Source organism: Emydura macquarii, unplaced genomic scaffold (assembly GCF_026122565.2).
Source record: "Emydura macquarii macquarii isolate MOO-44397 ecotype Brisbane River unplaced genomic scaffold, CSIRO-AGI_Emac_v2 contig_3348, whole genome shotgun sequence".
Lineage (NCBI taxonomy): Eukaryota > Metazoa > Chordata > Testudines > Chelidae > Emydura > Emydura macquarii.
The window spans coordinates 6,818,740-6,838,860 of NW_027133485.1; the positions used below are offsets into that span (position 1 = coordinate 6,818,740).

Consider the following 20,121-nt stretch of genomic DNA (forward strand, 5'->3'; position numbering starts at 1 on the left):
TCCCCCGCCCCTGGTTCTGTGACTTTCACAGCCCCACTGGCTCCCTCCCTCTTCCTTTCCCTCTGCCACTGTCCTTCTCTCGCACCACACCCTCCTCCTCCCAACCCCCCACTTGTTCTCCCCTCCCTGTCCCCCCCTTCAGTTCTCTCTCTTCCGCTGGGGAATCTGCAGTGAGCCCTCCCGAAGGAATACTCCTGGGTGCTTTCCTCCTACCAGCCCCGTACTGCGGCATCTCTGCAGTGCTCCTTCTTCACTCACACGGCACCCGAGAGGCGTCCGGTAGACCCATGTGCTCAGTGCCAAGGGGAACGAGGAGCCATGTGACCCGGCACAGGTAGCGCCTTCCTGCGGAGAGAAGGCCCATCGGAGGCTCTCCCTGCAGAGAGAGCAGAGCCGGGCCCTGGGTGGCACAGCCGGTCTCCCCAGCACCCCAGTCGGTAGGTTTTCAGTTCATCACGCTGGTGACCGGCCAGCAGGACAAACCGTGGCACACTTGTGAGATGCAGCTCGTCGACGATGAGAATCAGTTACAAAATAACGCGGTTCTGTAGCTGATTACGAATGCCCGGCGCTTGCGTTACTTACCTGTCACCTGAGGGCAAGGAAGGATGAATTACACCTTACAGCTGACTTGCGAGATGCACCCAGTAAATATCATCATCCCCATTTTACAGCTGAGGAAATGGAGATACAGAGAAATTAAGTGACTGGGCTGAGATCACCCAGCAAGACAGTGGCAGAGACAGGAAGACAGCCCAGGAGTCACGGCTCCCAACTCTGATGCCTAGAACAAGCGTTCCCCACACGTGACGAAACCTCAGCTGCATATATTTAAGCTTCTGCATCTCCCCGAAAGCAAATTCTGATTGGCCAAGCGAGGACTGTGAGTAACAGGCCATTGGTGGGAACCACTGAAATAAGATAAGTGGCGATTTGTGAGGCAGGGACGTGTGGAAAGATTTAGCCCAATGCACTTTTCCTTCTACAGTGTCCTCCACACACTGCGTACCTGGCTGAGCGAGTCCCTGCCATCCCTGTGTTAGATCCCTGAGCAGGGAGCGGCACCTAGTGGGTAGAGCACAGCAGACCTGTTCAGATGACAGCCACGTGCCACGGAGCCTGAGAACTCGCAATCATCAGGGTCTGCCCCGCCCTTCCCCCAGCAAGGGCAGTGTCTGCCTTACCTGGCACCCAGGCCAAAGAGAGGGCTGGCACCTCCTGCCCCTCCGTTGCTCAGGGCTCCCTCCCACACACCCAGCTTTGTGAACGCCCCGTCCCCTCCCTTAGTCGCTCCTTCTGCCTTGTTTCTGCTTAATAGTCTGCAGCTGGAGCCGCGACTCCCCTGCTATGCCCAGGACCTACCAAGCTGGCTGCTGCAGGGCTTCACGAGAAGGCAGCCAGCCAGGAGGAGACGGGGATGTATCAGAGACCCAAAGGCAGACAGCAGAAGAGAAGCAGACGGGACACACCCTTTGAAGGGAACAGGGGAAGGATGGAGGGAGAGCAAAGAGCCGCTTCAGACAGCCCTCTCAAGGCGCTTCCACCTGCTTAGCCTGTGCTATGGCGTCCCTGGGCCCTTGGCATCCGGAGCGGAAGCTGGAGCTCCAGTTCGGCTGATCTTTCCCCACGAACTTCACTCAAATCTGCAGATACTCGCGCCCGCGGCTGCGGCTGTATTGGTCACCATGGCTGCGGATCCGAATCTTGGATCCACACAGGGCTGTACAGCTCACAGCTTCTGAGGTCGGTCGTCTGAGCTTGCAACACGCCGCTGGAAAAGACACGGGTTTTTTTGGTTGCTTGAGGACCAAACATTGCAGTGAATCTCCCCTGCTCCCTCCCCATACCTCAGCTCCCTGCCTTCCTGGCTTTCATTCCTTCAGTTCCCACCTCAGACATTTTGGAGGTGACCTGAGAGAAGTCTCAGGAGAGACAATGAATCCACTAAATTAAAACCGCTCTGGTTGCAACAGATCCACCACTGCAGACCCCAGCAGAGCCAGGGGAGATTTTAAACAGGCTCTGGAGAGCGATTTCCCCTTTCGTTCCACAGCCCTGCAGGAATCGGGAGAGACGGAATGGGCCTAAATCATTCAAGGGAGAGTAATTGCTCCGTGGTCCAGAAGGGCCATTAGAGAGGAGATCATCCTTCTCCCTCACCGTCTCCTTCTCAAATGTTACTTATTCGTTGCGGATCATGCTGGTATTGCTGGAGCCTGGATTCCTGCAGCACCCTAGGCATAAGTAAGAACCCGTGAGAGGGACACAGCCAGCCAGAGACACATGGGCGCAGATCCTCAGCAGTATTTAGGATCCTACCTTCCGGCAGTTCGGAGCCTAAATCCCTTTGAGTCTAGGCCCCGGTTTCTGGTGGCCTTAGATCAAAGAACTGCAACCAAGAGCAAAGTGCAGAGCCCTCTGGAAGCTGAGGAGACGTTGTGGCTGCTTCTTCATCTCTTTGCACTGCCCAAGACTGCAAGAATCGCCCGCAGCACAGCCACAGAAACGAACCTGGTGAGAGAAATTTGAGGCCCCAGCCCTGGGGCCCAACCCCCTCCCATTTCACCTCAGTTACAGACGTTTGGGGGGGACCACTGAGCTTGAGGTCTCAGTCCAATTGTCCGCCCGTTCCTGTCCCTCTCATTGGCCCGGCACAGAATCAGAACCACCAGAGTGTTATCAAGCTGTTCCTGTTCGGGCTTCTTAGCACCCTTCAAATTATCGGCACCTGGACACACTCAAGCCCCTGGAGTGACAGGTGGGAAACCAGCGGAAAAAAGCAAGACTATGGAGGCCAGAGGACTAGAAAAACGTGCTGAAAAGAATTCAGAGATTTTAGCTTTTAAGGCCTCAAGGGACCACACTGGGCATCTAGTCTGAGCACCACTAAACACGAGACGTCAGCAGCCCAATGCAACGCAAACCAATAAATGCGTTCGTTTCAAGAACTCTCCTTGCTTCTCTTACAGGGAGATGTGTTCTGCAGACAGTTGTTTCCACGGCTGCTTGTTTGAACCTTTCACGGGCTTTGCTTCAGCCGTGTTGGCTCCTCTTTCTCAGGCAAACATCTGAGCACTTTTACTGGCAAAAAATGGTTCATGGGAAGTGCATTTCAAAGCCGCAGCACGTGCCCGAGTACCTGCAGATAGCACTTTTAAAGTTGTGCACGCACATATATGCTGCAGAACCAGTCACATGCTGATCCAATCAGAGGAAAGAGACCATCCCACGTGTCTTTTCTTACCCATCCCAGCGGAGCTGGAATTTGAACTGTTTTATGTTTGGTCCAGAAAGCAAACCCATTGGAAGAGGCGTTGCTGGAGTCAGCAGGAGGGAATCACCATCTGATGATGGAGAAAAGAGGCTAAATATGACTAATCAATTATTCCTTGCTAGTTATTTATTTTGCTCTGGTTTCTGTCCCATTGAAAGTGGGACCCGTTGGGGCTGGAAGAAGTAGAAACAGGCTGCTCTCAAAGTACCAGGCGTAGACGAGGCAAAATCTTGGTGGGCTCAGTTGCTCTCACAGTGACACGTAAAAACGGCCATGCTGGGTCTGACCAACGGTTCACCTAGCCCAGTGGCCAATGCCAGGTGCTTCAGAGGGAATGAACAGAACAGGTCATCACCAAGTGATCGAGTGGCAGCAGAACAAAGGCAGAGAATGAGGTGGCTTTGTAAGAACAGAGGTACCTCTGCCCCTTCCGACAGTCACGCAGGCACCGAACAACACCCCAGGCCCCAGAGCCCTGCAGAGAGATCCCAGATGGGGAATTCACTTTGGTGTCAGCAGGGCACTGAAATCTCCTGGCGAAGGTGGAGATGTGTTCTGGGCTTCTGGCTCATTTAATGAAGAGGTTTGGGGTTTGTACTTTTTTGGGGGGGCGTGGGAGGAAGAAATAATTCATATATATAAAAAGAAAACCCACTGCACCTCCAAAGCCATCCAGCAGGCTGTGTGCACACACCACGCACCCACTTGGCACCAAGCTGTTCAGCTCTCTGGTTTCGCTAATCCTGGATTTACCCTCAGGGCTTCTTCTATCACTTTATGGGATAAAATGTGCTTACTGTGCAGGAGCTGAGTCCTTGTCAGTTGCAGAGGGATTGAAGAAAAGAGCGGGCAATCGCCTCTCCCTCCATAGCTTGAAACGGAGAGCGTAGGGCCTGGCCCTGGGCTGGGACAGAAAGCACTGCATCAGCTGTTGCATTCCGGTTTAATGGGTGGCTGGTAGTTTACAGGCCCCGTGGAGGTATTGATTTATCCACACACAAAAACCGGGCCTCTTGGAGATTTAAGGTTCCCATTCATTTAGAACTTCTGGGTATCAGTCCCAGCTTCTAATCTGACAAAGTGACGGCTGTTCTTTTCCAGGTTGTTCTAACTGCTTGGCGAGCCACAGGCTGAAAAATACCCTGTCTGGGGTGAGGAGTTAGTTTGGCATGTTAACCTCAGGCAGAGGATCATGGAACTTAATTGCTGTGCAGGGATGGACCAAAAGCATCCTAAATGGAGGAACAGGCGGGGGCCTGGAGACTTTCCCTCTATGCTGCTAGTTCCAATCCAACCCAGCGCCACAGGAGTGAAAGTTAGCATCACCTGTTATTATTTGTACTTAGGGTGAGCAGCTGTCCTGATTTTATAGGGACAGTCCCGCTCTTCGGGAGCTTTTCCTTACATGGGTGTCTATTACCCCCCACCCTGTCCTGATTGTTCACACTGGTCACTATTTGCAATGTGGTGGGCCATCCCATGCTAGGTGCTCCACATGCAGATAACAGACTGTCAGTGCTCTGGGGTAAGGGCTGTCTTTAAGATGAGAGACAACAGGCGGATCCAACAAGCAGACAAAGGGTAGCACACCAGCCATTTGGTGACATCTGTCTCCCCCACTGATACCGTGTTCATCCCAGCAGCCTCTGGGCGTGCCGTGCAAACCAGCATTTGCATGCACGAACATCCTCCAGGTGGCCTAAATGCCGCCCTGCTCTAGGGGTAGTTGGAAATGGTATTTAGCGCATCTCTTGCGAAGGCTCAGTCGCAACAGCCAGGCTTGCACCGTCCCTGTGAGGGTGGAGAGAGCTGTGGCCATTGCTCACCACCGCCCAGGGAGTGCCGCAGCCTCAGACCCGCTCCACAAGGCCCCACCCCTCACTCTCGGGCCTAGGATCTGCAGCTTTAGCATGGTGTGAAATGAAACTGTCGAGGGAGGATGTGGTCTCGGCCTGAAAGATGTTACATTACATCGGGAGGGCCGATGATGTCACAGAGTGCCTTGGTGATGAAAGCCGGGATCTTGAATGTGACCCTCTGCATGAGGAGACAGCAACGGGAGCACGGGAACAATGAGCTCTTGGGTCCAGATTGTCAAAGGTATTTAGGTGCCTCACGCCCAGGAGAATTGGGCACCTAAATGCCTTTGAGGACCTGGGCCTCGGTGACCAGCAGGGCTGAGCGCTGGACCAGCTGGCGTTGTTTTAAGGTCACTGTGGCCAGCTCATCATCTGACAGTCAGCGTCGCTGCTTTCCCATTAACCCGGGCTACATCCCGGAGGCAGGAGGCTGGTCACATCTTTTGAGGCGTGATGGTCGATGCTATCAAATGCCACAGAGGGATCTGGTAACAGAAGAACAGCTACCCTCTGCACATCTGCTCTTCCATCCACCCACCCACCTCACCCACCTCTTTGCTCCACAATCACACCCCAAAACACCCTGAAAGTCAGGGACACACTGGCCATGGAGCCCTGGGTTTAGCCCAGTTTGAAGTTTTACAGTGGATGCCTGGCACTCACCCTGCAGCATGCAAGCTCAAAACACGGTACAGACATCAACTACTTAATCCTCACAGCACCTTGCGGGAGGGGTGTTACCTGCCCTCCCTGCAGATGGGGAAACTGAGGTTAAACGACTGACTTGTGGCAGGGCTGGGATTAGAATTCAGGGCTGCCAGCCTTTTTGTGCATAACCCACTCGAAGACACTGCTTTCGCTACGCCACTCACCCCTGTTGGCTTGGCAAGCTGCTAGGATCCATGGTAATAACTACAACAGGCTTTGGATCAGGTCTGACAGGAAGCTTCTCGGGTGAATTTGCTCATCCTCGCGTGGGCTGGCCAGAAGTCAGCTGCAGCCGGCGCTCTTCTGTCGGATGAGAGCACAGCAAACACTCACAGAGTGCTCCCAGGACATGGCATTACCATCACATGGCTGGGACGCAGGGTGGGAAGAATCAACCGACAAACCAGCAGAAAAAATGACCCGTTCAGCTGAAGATGTAAAATAATGGGAAGTCAGTGCTTGAACTGGGAGAAAACCAAAAGTCCTGCACACCCAGAGCTAACCCAGCAACCCCTGGGGCTACCGAGCCACCACTTGAGTTTGAAGTCTCATAAATCCCTGCTTGGAAAAGACTGGCCCTATCTCCGGGCTGCTATAGCTCTGTACTGGGGGGGTTGAAGAGCCAGAGCACCACGCCAAGTTGTGGGGGATGACCATAGATTGAGAGGCTGCTGCAGGGGTGTCATGAGTACGCACAACTGGGGGAATCTGCACATAGGAAAAATGGAGTTCCTGCATGTATTGCTTGGCAGAGAGATTCACAAACCCAAACCAGCCATGAGGACACGCTGCCTTGGTATTTGGGGATAGTCGGGTGTGTGGCAGGAGCTGGAGGGAGGTAGCTAGTTGGTTGGCATTTCAGAGCTCAGTAATTAAAGCAACTTCCTCGCTCACTCCCCGTCCCGCCCCGCTGATTTTTAAGTGCCCCAGAATTGGCAACTCAAGGAAATGCGAGGAAGGGAGAGAAGGGAAAAGAAAGGGGAAGAAAGGGTGGCTAGGCTGGAAGGAGCGACGGAGAACCCCCACCCACTCATCAGATAGTCACGTTTGTCTAACGCGCCCATCGCCCTGGTATCTGGTCTGCAGTCTCAAAGCTGAAGCGTGAATGCTGTGCTTGCAGGTGTAACTGGCACGACTGGCATGGTCTGGACGTATCTGGGCAGTTACCAGGGTTAGAAATGGTTAGTCGGTGGGGAGCGCGAAGTGCATCGTTTGTTTCCAACCAGCCGGTACATCCTGTGGACGGCAGGAAAGAGCGGCGTTCTTTTTCTAGCTTCCACTTGCAGCCCTGTTGAAATGGAGACCTCACAGTCACCTTCTCTTGCTCTTGTGGTTTGTTTACATGGTGTCCGCCATTCAGAAAGCAAAAGCAACAGGTCAGTCAAAGCCTTTCCCAAGATGAGACTACTGGCTGGTTTGAGGTTGAGTCATTAAGCACTTTTCTCAGCAAGTGACCTGATCAGAATCAGACAGGACAGGCCGTGACGGCTGCAAGCCAGTTTTTAGTCCTAACGGAGCAGGGTGTGGGGAGCAATTGGAGCCAAGCACCGTGGAGGGTTGCAAAGAAATTAAGTGCTCTGCAAGGGCTAAAAGTCTCCCATCAAAGTGTCTCTCTTCACATATTCCTCCTGGCAAGAAAAGACAGGGACAGAGAGCACCAGCCTTCTCAAACTCGGGTGCCATTTAGTTCCACATGGCCCCCTTTGCATGGAACGCATCCACAGACCTCCTGCCCTGGCCCCATTTAAATCCCTCTTAAAGACCCACTTCTGCTGTACTGCTTATGGTGAACCAAACTGACCTGTGTATAAATTGCCTGGCGTTGTTCCCCTTCCTCTACCCATGGTCTAACTTGTCTGTCCTCAGCTTGGGAGCGCCTCAAAGCAGGCACTGCCCCTCCTTTAATGTTTGAAAAGCACAAGCCATAGTGTGGACACCACCATAAACAACCAACGAGAGGCACCTAAATCTACATCCAAGGGCCTAAACCAATGGCCTTTTTTTCAGCCGCACAGGATATCTATCGGCAGTGCCCGGTGGAGGTGTTCCACACCTCTGGAAATCAAATTATCTAGGTGTCTAAACGCCGATGGAGGTGTCTCACTTAAGGGACCCAACTGTGAAAATGTTGGCCTGGATTTTTACTTCCCATCAGCTCTGCTTCTCCATTTAGTGAATTCATTTCTCCGGTTGTGTGTCTGTGTCCAGGCTATTGGGCTGCCTTCACATGTGGAAGAGGTCCCGGCCCGTTTGGGGAAAGGCAGTTTGTTTGGGTAACCGACTGTGGTTAAGTATTGGTGATACTAACTAACCCTAGAGTTGCTGGTCACGGTGATGGAAGCGTTGGCTGTAATGGTGGCAGTAGCTGGGCAGCGCTAGTGTCTCTGACGCAGGCAGTGTTAGCAAGGAGGATGCTAGTGGTTCGGATGCCAGGGAGGAAAGTTATGCTGGTTTCGGAGCAGTGGCAATCCTGCCCTTGGGGCAGCTGATGCCCTGGCCCCATTTCACAAACACCAAGAAGCAAAAATCAGAGTCAATTAGCTTTAACGTCATCCCGTGTAACGCTCACAGCTGTTCGTTTAACAGAATCGCTCTCCCAGATGGAGGAGGGCAGCTGGGCCAGACTGCCTACGGCCCAGTGCCCTCAATTGGGAATGCGGCCCCGATTAAGCCCAAAGCCCCGGCGGGTACAGTGCAGATGCCTGTGTCCCATTTAGGGGGCTCTGAAGCAGCAGGGATTCCTTCGGCCGGCCTGGCAGCCACAACAATGCACACAAGGGCACTTTCAGAACGGCTCTTCATTAACAAGTGTCCATGCAGAGCTGCCACTGTGCCGGCAATTATCCATTGATTTCATAGAATCATAGAATACAATATTAGAGTTGGAAGGGACCTCAGGAGGTCATCTAGTCCAACCCCCTGCTCAAAGCAGGACTAACTTCAGCTATATCATCCCAGCCTGTCACCATGGCCGCTGGTTAGGGCAGTCAAAAGCGCGTTGTGCAGTGAAACCGCCCACCCCGGGGAGCTGGTATGGGCAGAGATAGTAATGGGGTCGGTGGAACTTACGAGGCTGGAAGTGGTTGCAGTGATGCCGGCATTGCTGAGTTTTTGGCAGGCCCGTGCGAAGGCTGATGGCGCTGGTAGCACTGGTAACAGGAGTTTTGCAATAGAGATGGTGGCAATGGACATGGAGCTGGACTCCATGGGGCTCCTGGAAACCTGTTAATGACAGAACAGGAAAGAAGCCGTAAGCTGCTGAGAACAAAAACAAGACTAGAGTGATGACCTGGGCACACGCGGCTCCATTCACACGCAGCATCTCTACGCTAACCCCTCCCTGTGTAAGGCCATTCAGAGGGCAAATGACTAAGTGAAGTCAGCCTGCCTAAGATAACTGGGCATGGAGAGGGGCCAGACAAATGGATGGAAGGGCATTTCCTAGTCAGTTCTGGGCTCTCTCGTGCTTTGGAGCGGGATGCTACCAGGATGCTATCCTTCTGCCTGGGATGACAAGTGAAGATTGGTCCCAGAGGGGATTATTCTATGCTTTGCATTAGAGACGAGCACTGAGATGTAGCAGAGGTGACACCCTTGAATTACAGAATGGTACCCATGACCCTCTGGCACTGGGAAACATCCGTGTCACCTCGGATCTATTATAGCATAGTGTAACATGTGGGACCAGAGCCTCAGCTAGTGTAAACTGGTTTCTTGCCCGTGCAGCTACACTGATTTACACCAGTTGAGGATCTGGCCCTGGAAAGTTACTATGTCCCCATTACAACAGCATCTGGGAATATGCAAAGATGAGGGATGGCTGCATCAGATTTGTTATCTTACCACAGAGAGAGACAAGAACCTCCTGTACATGGCAGTGTCTAGGAGAATGAATAATTTGCCTCTTCTTAAAGATTTTGTCAAGACCTCATTTAATTCTCCAGTAACACAAAAATTCCCGGAAGGCACAAAAGTAATTTAGTCCAAATGAAACCAGGTTTTATTTTGCAAGGGCTGTTTGAAGAGGGAGTCAGACCCTGGTAGCCTTTCTTGTAAATAAGGCCAAACTCCTTTGCACGGTGTTCTATTACAATTACGGCATGGCCTCTCTCTCAGCAGAACATAATGTCACCTCTTATCCAGGAGGTTGGGAGGAAGAGGAGGGGTCAGGGCCCGGGGGTGAAGAAGGATCCACAGTAATAGCTTTTTTCAAGGAATAGCTTTTTAATGGAGCCTTTCTTGTCCCGGAAAACACTGCAGCCATCTGAGAGTTTTAATGAGGGTGGCTCTGGGTAGCAGCGGCCTTGCTTTCCATCAGAGGCTGGCATGATCCCTTCCCAGAATGTGTTTCTCTAACATGCAAGAGGGATAATTTGCCATGGCGAGCTAGGTACAAATTGCATAATCAACCCTAAGACCCTTTCCCTTTTGGATCTTCTGCTGCATTAATTAAACCAGGGCAGGAAGCCCATTAAATACAAAATCTAGCGTTAGATAACGGGAAAGTTGTGGCACAAACAGACAAACGCTAGAAATCCCTACCTCCTCCTCTGGCCCAGAGTGAAAGAATGAACGAGAAAGCAGAGCTGGGGAAGGTATGAGGGCGGGGAGTGGCTTGTCCTACCCTCAGCTACACCCATCGGAAGTAACACCGCTGACGGCAATGGATTCACCCCAGAGCCATTGAGAGCAGGATTTGTCTCAGAGGGCCAGGCGTCACTTTGGGCACACCTGGGGTCTTTTGCTGAACAACCCAGGTGCTGGCTTCCAAAGCAGTGCCTCCTGCCCCCAGCCTGGGGGTGATTTTTTGTCTTTACCTGCTGAGCGGTGCAATCTGCTCTGCTCCATGTATTGGCAGTGTGGCCCCACGTGATAAGCCTGGCCTGCAGGGGTGACGTATCAAGATCAGGGGTGGAAGCTAGGGGTGGCGGTAGGGGGCATGTGTTCCACCCAAGCAGGAAAACCACACAAACCCCGTGGTGGAACTTTAACAAAAGCCCCCACCAGCACATCACTGATCCATCCCCATCTGCATTAAGCCACTGGCAGGCTGGTGGTTCGGCAGAAGTATCGCCACTGACAAAGGACCCATGCTGCTCCTGTTAAAGTCAACGGTAGCTGCTGTGGGAGACACCTAGGAGAAGCTAGGGTTTCCTTGTGCTCCCTGTCTGTCTCCATCCGTTGTCTCTTGCCTTATACGTGAGCTGTAAGTTCTTGGGGGGCAGGGAATGTCTTTGTGTTCCATGTCTGTACAGCGCCTAGCACAAGGGGTCTTAATTCAAGACGAAGGCTCCTGAGTGCTACCGCAATATAAATTAATAACAATAATAATAATATGGTGACCTTACGCTGGTTGTTGCTTAGGCCGTATTCTGAAGCCAATTCCTATGTCAGATTCCTCGTTGGTTTCCTCATTACCCATTGCTATTTTTCAGGGGCCACGCTGGTACTAAGTGGTGGCCCCGCTTCTGGAAACATCTTTAAAACAGAAAAAAAAAAAACCAAAACAATTCCATTTACCAGCTGTGGCTTGAGCATCCGTCATAAATCCCTGGATGACAAGAGATTCCTGCATCTGGGCCTGGTGGGAACGGCGGGTGATGAAAAACTCACCTACAGGCTCATAAATCACGGAAAACTAATGACGGGAGAAGTGTTTGGGAACTTAGTTCCATGTCATTGAAAATAAACAATCTCACACAGTCAAGTTACAGAAGGTTTCCTAACAAATGATAAACCGAGGGGAAGGACGGTCCAGTGGTTAGGGCACTAGCTTAGGATCTGGGCTTAGGTCCTTGCTTTGCCACAGACTTCCTGCGTGACCTTGGCAAGTCACTTAGCCTCTCGAGGCCTCAGTTCCCCATTTATACAACGGAATACTGGTACTTCCTTACTTCACAGGGGAAGAGCTCAGATAATGTGGCATGGGGGAACATATAAGAACCTAAGGCTATGTCTACACTGCACACCGCCTGCAACAGCATGTAGCTACATGCCGCAGTGAAAATCAGGCTGCGTCACATGGCAGCGGGTAGCTACAGGAGTCAGTGAAAGACTGTGGCAGTGGGGAAACCCTCAGCAGTGGGGAGCTACCGGATCCTTTCCGCACTGCCGGAGTCCGTCCCTGTGGTGGGGAAAGGCTCTGGCAGCAGTGTAGATGGGGGGGGAGGCACTGTTTGGGTGTGTAGACAGCTGTGTAGTGTACACACGCCCAGGGGTAGGGTACTCACCTAAGCAGGGCCACGCACTGCTATTTATACCCATGCTGGGAGTGGGTAGTGCACGCAGTCGACACGCCACCGACCGCAATGCGCAGCGTCGCTGTACCTTAAGAAGGCTGTATCAATATCAGGGGAGTTACGCCAGCAACAAATGTGGCCCATTGCATTGATTAACGATTTCTTTGAATTGTTGTTTTGTAAAGAAATGAAAAAACCCCATAAAAATAAAACGCACCGGTCACGGATTGGTTTTTGGGTGGGGAGAGGAGATTTTGCACCTGGGTCAGTGGCACATTGCCGCACGCGGGAGAGGGAGTTTTGTGAAAGACTCGTGGCCTGTGACAGCGTGCTGGGGAATTCAGGCTTTCCTGGGACATAGAGCTGAGGAAATGAGCAAGCAAATATTAACTGCTGGGGGATCCTGGGAGCTAGTGGTGGACAAAGCTGTAGCTTGGGTCAAAGCTGATTGACCAGAGCCAGGGGAGCTTCTTGTGATGCGTGGAAAATAGCAAACAAACCCCAGTAGAATAACAGGTGAAATTCATCCCTGGCGTCCCGCCACTGGTTTCATCTCACCAAGCGGTCCAACTCACTGGGCAGGCCGAAAGGAGAGTGTCCTGCCTGGAAAAGCTTTTGAGTAGACACCTACACAATGCTTTGCGGGAAAGCAGCGTGGTCTGAGGGGCACAAGCACCTGGGTGGGAAGCAGGTGGTCCTGAGTGCGAATCCTAGCTCCGCAACTTATGTGCTGGATGTCCTTGGGCAAGTCACTTCATCTTCCAAGGTCAGTGCGGCCACCTGTAAAAGGTGGATCGGCCACCTGTCTCACAGAGGTGTTGTGAGGATTAGCAATGGAAAGGCTCAGTATTATGACACAACGCAGGGCTCCTTCCTTCCTTCCTTCCTGGGGAGGCTTCTGCTCAGATGTCAGCTGGAAGAGCTGAAGGAGAGGACTGTAAAAAGTATGGAATCCCTCCACGAAAGGCTGGCTGGCTTCCAAAAGCCACTGACTGCTGGTGATAAAAAAATATAATGATAGAGGCAAATAAGGTGAGCATTCAAGAAGCAGAGCATAGAGGCACATGCTACCCTCATCCACAGCAGGAAGGGCTCGACTGCCCTTAGGGATAACATCAGACAAATTGGAAAGCTGAGAGCAGGCAGTATGGTAGGATGTAGGGCCCAAGGGTGCTTAACTCCCATTGAAATCAATCAGAGCTAGGCACCTCAATCCCTTTGGCCTAGCACCCAGCCTCCGTGCTCAGCAGCTCTGGAGTGAGCCCTGGTTGTCTTTATTTTGGTATTAATGTGTCGTTGCAGCACTGTGTAGTCACAGACAAGGTGACTGGGTAAAAACGGTACCTTTCACAGCTGGGTGTCCTGCCAGTCAGATCTGCTGATTCCAATGACAAAAATATGCTTTTAGTGGTTTTTATTCCCCGTTAGGCCTGCAGAGCTGGCATAGCTAGAGGAGAGCGAGCTGGATGCTATTCTGGTTCATGCATCATCAAGAGAATTGTTAAAATAATCCCAGTGGCAGGATTAATATTACTGGTGATGATACACAAAACCGAAAGAACCCAGTTTGGCTTTCAGACGCCAGGGGAAGTTGGCAGGACTTGTGGCAGCTAAAAAAAGAAATGTCTTTTGCTGAGACAAACCCAGACTCCAAGATGCTTCTCTCACTGAGTCATTTTCAAAGTAGAACTGAATTCCTAGAGCACCCCATGGGCGGCAGTGACATTTGTAAAAGAGGAGTGAAGGTCAGGAAGCAATGGGATCAAATGCAGTGGAAGATGTGGATGACTGGTCTGAATCTGTGTGTACTGTTCACCTAACATTACTGAGCATTTATCTGATGCCTGCATTTTGAGATTTGCACCTGCAAGGTCCGGTCCTGAAAGATGCTAATGACGCGCAGCTCCACTGATGTCAACAGGCGTTACAACATGCCATAGCGGTTACGATCAGGACCTATATCAGAACTAGAGCAGGAAACATTTTTTATTGAAACATTTTTGGGGACAAAAAAATAGTTTTTCAACTCAAACATTTTTGCAGAAAATTTCATTTTGATGAAAGTTGTTCAGTTTTTCAAAAGAAAATCAGAAACTGAATGCTTTTTTTTTTTTTTAAATATATATAAACATGTTCAGTTTTCAAGAAAAAAATTGGTTTTCAGCAAAACGGTTTGGTTTCAGAAATTGAACATTTCTACTGAGAACTGATTTTTAAACATTAAAACAAAAACAGTTTTCAAGAGCTAACATTTTTCAATTCAAAATTTTGGAGTTTTATTTTAAAATTTTAAACATTTAAAATTAAAAATTTAAAAATTTAGAATTTAAAAAAAAAACTTTTAAAAAATGATTCCCACCAAAAAAAAGGCATTTTTTTTTAACCAGCTCTAAGGAAAAATGTCGCACTGAAGAACAGTAAGAGTGTGTACTGCAGTAACACAAAGGCTCCGCAGTCACGGACCGAGATGCTGTTGGGCTAGGCCGTATCTACACGTAGAACTTTTTCTTAAAATCGATTTGATAAGAAATAAAACAATTTGTTAGAAAGATAAATCTAGTTATTACATTCTGGTGGCGTCTAGCCCCATCCCTTTCTGTTAGGAAAGAAACCTCGGTTACTTCCATACGTGCCGTATTCTCCATCCTAATATTAACTCTGACATTTGAAAACTTTGCAAAAGGACAATTAACAGAGAGAGAAAAAGATAAAGTAAAAGCGGGAGGAAAGACGGGCGCGGCTGCCAGCTGCAGTTCAACATGCCATAAAGTCACACGGTTCATAATGGAGTTAGTGAATGTAAGTGTCTTGGACTTCTCCACAATGAAGAGACATAGGAATTACTAATGTTATTCGCCTTGTAGTAGCAACTAGAGGTTGTACACAAGCTGGAGATGCAGTCATGGGAGGTGCTGCACAAACATACTATGAGATGGGCCCTGCCCCCCCAAAATTTACAATCCAGGGAGACAAAGGGTGGGAGAAAGGAAATAATTCATCCCTCATTTTACAGCTGGGGAACTAAGACATCAAGAGGTAAAGAGAGGCTGTGGCAGGGCCAGGAACTGAGACCAGCGTATTCACCACAAGTCTGTCCCGCCATCCTTCTGCAAGTGGCGTCTGCCCTTCACTTCTTGATTGTGGGAGGAGATTTTTTTTCCCCACATGCCCAGGAGAGGGAATATGGTTACATTTTGAAGGGACGCTGCTGAAATCGATTGTCTCGGCTTTCAGGCTCACTTCGGTTTCTTCCTATGTGACACATAGTTCCTTAAACCAAAGGACCTGAACAGAGCCGGTTTGCTCAGTGTCACACTACGCGGTGGTTTGTGGCAAGTGGCAGACCAGACCTCTGGAGAGAGCTGATGGGTTTACTACAGCTGTTTCTTTATGCCTTAGCATCTCACTGACACTGTGCAATGAGTACTTCTGCCTCAAATTAGACAGTGTTGTTGAGGATCAGAGGCGTCTAAGCATCACTACCCAGCTTTGCTCAGTACCATGGGATGGCTATGCTGAGTATCTCTAGCTTAGTTCTGCTTTCTCTTTGTACTTTTTCCTCTGCGCCATCCAGCGTTTCTAAAGAATCTCCAAGACTTTGCTTCCTTGTGTGCTGTGCAAGAGGAATAGATAGCCCTATGGCAGAGTGGCTTCCCAGGACTGGAAAGTGTCCTTTAAGAAAAGAGCAGGGAGCATGCCTCATTTTCGAGGGGCAAACATAGTGAAATTCATACCCATATTGTGTAGAAACTTCCCTGGCAACTTGAAACAGCGCTGAAAATAAACACAAGAGAAAACAGAAATAAAAAGGTCTTTTAAATCCTTTACCCAAATTGAGTCGCGCTCTGCAATACAGTCATAGTTAGGTTTCAAACCTAAAAGTCTGTTCAGTTTGCCAAGGTTCATATGATCCTGGGCTGAGTTATGGTTTCAGGAGGGATTCATGCGAGAAGAATCAGAGTAGGAAAAAAAGTCAAGTCCTGCCCACAGTCTCCACTCTTGCCCAGTAGCGATGTAGCTGGAGGTTTCTGCCAAATGATCAGTGGTAAATAGGTCCATGTTGACATTCCAGTGTCAGGCTTCAGCATTCATCACCCATGGAGATGAACGGAGCCACTTCACACCTCTTCAAACTAGTGACTCACTCTGGCTGCAGACTCAGGAAGACAGCACTACATCGGGTCACATTCAGAAAAGGGTGTTTTTTTCTTTTTTTAAGTAACCATCCTGCCTTGCTGGTATGGTCATACCACCATATACCTGCTCTGTTCAAAACTCAGCCCTGCTATATGGTTTCTGTTTAAAGGGCTGGCTGTGACTGCATTTCACACTGAGTTTTTGGACAGATTCAAACGTAAAATACACAACTGTACTCCAGAGCTTTGAGCCCATGTGAACCAAAACCAAAGAAAGCTTTGCACCTCTCCTAGCTCACTGGCCCAAGCTTCAGGCTGCTTTCCCAGTGCACAGTTAGTTTGGGATGCCTGCTATTTAGACTGGAGACCGGAATGGTTTAGATGGGTGAAAGAGCATGCATGGTCCATTACTGACAACTGGCCCAGTACCAGGTACCAGCCACTTCCATTTGTCTATGTAGCCATTCTTAATGATAATTTATTAATTGCCTAAATACTGTGCTGAACTCCTGATGGTCTGTTAACAATACTTTAGAGAAATTAGCCAGATCCTCTGGAAGTAACTTTCCTCTTTGCGTGTAGAGTTAAAACCCTTCCTGATCACGGCTCCATTCTAGCATTTAGATAAGGGTGAGAGGCAAAAATATCCTTTGTCCTAGCTTACATGTAAGGCCATGTGTACACTAGCACTTTTGTCAGTCAGGGGTGTGAAAAAACACACCCTCGACCGAGGTAAGTTTCACCGACAAAAGCACCGGTGTGAATAGTGCTGTGTCAGCCGGGGACACACCATAGCTATCGCTGCTCGTTGGGGTTGGTTTAATGACGTCAACGGGCGAGAGCTTTCCCACTGGCGTAGTGGCTCCACGTGAGACCTTACAGCAGAACGGCTCTGCCACTGTAAGGTCTGTAGTGCCGACACAGCCTTTGTGCCGGACGGACACAGCAACGCCGCAAACTTTCAGAGGCGTCCAATGTTACGAGATGTCTAGCGCTCGCTGCGGTTCTCATTGACATACGGGCTTTAGCCAGTTTGCAGAAGGCAGTTCTCCCCCAATACCGAAGTCATAACTCATCTCTGCAGCACGACAGCGATGATAATCTGTGCCTGTAGCTCGACGGCTCACTAGGGTGGCGGTAACTGATGCCTTTTAATGTGCATCTGGCAATCGACCCGGCTGATAGGAAACCGCATCGTGCAGGGCGTTCAAATCCCATGCAGCCCTGTGTGAGAACAGGGCAAGTTTGGATCGCAGTGACGCATGTCACAGGGTGATTAGAAACTCCCTGTTGTCATCTTAAAATGCCACAAGCCTGGGCATTTACCCCTTGTTGGTCTTGACAGACAGAGGAGCACTAGATACGGGGTTGGGGGAGGATGTCTTAAAGAGAGATTGTAGCTGTTGCCATAGTGATCTGGAGAGCTTAGCACCAAGCGGGAAACCAGGCAGAGACGCAGAGTCTTTACTGCAACTTGAGCTGGCGCTGGCGCTCCGAATTCTGTTTCTCTACTGCCCGTCCCTCCCTGCCACAGAGATTGGCCAGCCTGCCTTGTGGGCTGGGAAGGCAGAGGGTACAAGGCAGCCGTTAATTAATGGAGGGTGTGATGGGGGTCGTCCCGAGGTGAGGCGGATGAATCTCGTCTCTGAGCTAGGCTGTGAAAGAGACAGACTCAGTCACTGATGCGCTGTCTTCAGATATAGATCCCGGGTTTAATTCCTGAGAAAACACTTGCCCTGGCCCAGAGGAGTTAACCTCTTAGCCGGAGGGTGACCTCTGAGTCACGTGGTTCTGATAGGAACGTCCTCCTCGGATAGGACCAGCGTGTTTGGAGATACATCCAGGAAGATGATCTGCACTGGAGGAGCCAGAGTACAAATGAATGAAGTGTCCAATGAGGCCATGATGTAGCTTGTAGGGAGGGATTTTAACTGGTGTTACCCTAATATCTTCCGCCCTGTGACTGGTGTCCCGGGGGCTTTGTGCTGGCCTTGTCTGAGCTCCCTGGGAGCTCTCCCTGGATGACTGGGCAAGGCCTGGGCTCAGGTAGTCAGGCCCTGGGTTCCAACACGGACACCTGGCCCCCCACTGTCAGCAGGTTTATAGGGGACCGCTTCGCTCATGAAGCGGGCCTACGTTTGGAAGCCTCCAGTGACGTTCTGTCCCTCTCCTTCACACTGCAGATTCCTGCCAGCTGATGAAGTGATTGATGAGCGTTACACAGCCGTAGCGGTCACTGAAGCATCCGAAACCAAGGTAAAGACCATCATCTCTTGTTGTTCAGAGCAAACCCGGCTGGGAGGCCAGGAATGGAGGTGGCCACGGCCTTAGACGGGAGGTTGAGACGTTTACTAACGGGAGCTCACGGGGAGTCTAGGCCCAGCCTCGCTCATGATGTAAAAGCACCAGTTTAAACCTAATTCCCCTAGCAGGCACTGGAGGGGCATGGGAACAGCATAAACCACTTCAGTGTCACTGTACTGAATGGGTGAAAAGGGGAAGCAGCCAGCTGCTCTAGCTCCTGGTAGCAGGAGTCACTGCGGGAAGTTACATCGGAGCACGACTTCCAGTCCTGACTCCTGCCAGAATCAGCCAGCAAGTTGATGGCATAGGAGCTCTGCTCCCCAGGGGAGTCATTCATACAGGCACCGAGGATAGCAACCCAGGTTCACGATCTGGTACCCGTTGATGCCGCTACTACCAATAGACTAGAGGGAGAGATTGCAAGGGCGCTAGTGTATCTTTCATTGCAATTGAGAGAGGATGAGGGATCCCGGCCAGTGGCTGCAGCAAATGGAGAACACGTTAGGAGAGCAGCAGAGAGAGTTTTCAGGGCACTGAGTTCCACGCAACACGAGGGATCTCCTGCTGTGTTTCTGAGCGGCCAAGTGAAACAGAGCTGGACCTATAACCGCGACCCCCAGCAGGGAGCGCTGGTGCCCCTTGACGGCAGGTCAGGCTGAGTGGAAACAACGTGGTCGTTCGTGAAAGTGGCGGTGACTCGTGGTGGGACAGACGAGGAACAAGACTGCCCAGTGGGTAGGGGCACTGGACCATTCTCGCTCTGCCATGATTTGCTGTGCCATGCTGGGCAAGTCACTTCCCCGCTCTGGTTCCCCGTCTGCCTCATGGGGACGATGAGACTTCGTGATGAGTGTGAACTGCCCAGAGCTTGCTAGGCGTTAGCACAGGCCTCTCGCGTAGCAGCACGGAAACCTAAGGGGCGCAGGACACGGATGCTCCTGGAGACCTGTTCCCATTTGTTTGTGGAGCTGTCACATGCAGCACCAGAGGGACCGGTTTGCCTGCAGCTTGATTTAAAGAAGTGCGAAGCCCTTGGTGCTACAAGGACAGGTGTTTTCCCATCCCAATGCCCCCAGTGGCAGACGGATGCTAGCTGGGCCCTAGAATTGCTCCTGCTCATGACCCCCGCCGGTCAGGGAGCAGATTCTCAGAGCAGCCAAGGGGGCGCCAAGAGAGCTCAGAAGCAAGAGGCAGAGAAGCCAGGGGGCCTCAGCCATTCTGCGGGGCTAGGAGGAAGTCCTGAGAGGCAGAATAGCTGGGGTGGAGGGGAAGGCGCGAGAGGCTGACACAGGAAATTCGAGGCACGGAACAAGCTCTCCGCTTCCCCTCCAGCCTCAAAAATAGAAAAAGAGAAGTGGTGAGGAGAGCAGTAGCGTTTCCGCGTCCTCAGACCCACGGCGGGAGAGGGACGGAGGCGGAGTGGACAGCTGCGCTGGGGACAGTAGCATGCCCAGCTTTCACCGTCTCTTCCCTGCTCTCGCATGCCAACGTCCATAGCCAGCTGGGGAGGCAGAGGGAGACTCACCTGCACTTGCAGAGCAGATACCAGCTGTATCTGGTGCAAGCAGGTAAGTCGGCGGAGGCTTTCTAGCGTCACTCTT

At 51.0% G+C, this 20,121-nt stretch overlaps 1 protein-coding gene across 2 annotated transcripts in view; it reads left to right on the forward strand.

Moving 5' to 3' along the window:
• LOC137143724 (CYFIP-related Rac1 interactor A-like) overlaps nt 1-20,121 on the forward strand; it is a 36,706-nt gene that overhangs the window by 4,018 nt on the left and 12,567 nt on the right. The window contains exons 2-3 of one of the 2 annotated variants that reach the window (XM_067533668.1): nt 18,400-18,472; nt 19,853-20,088. The gene's annotated coding sequence lies outside the window, so the exon portion shown is untranslated. Of the gene's footprint in view, nt 1-18,399; nt 18,473-19,852; nt 20,089-20,121 lie in introns of those variants that run through there. The other variant, XM_067533670.1, reaches the window with a different exon arrangement.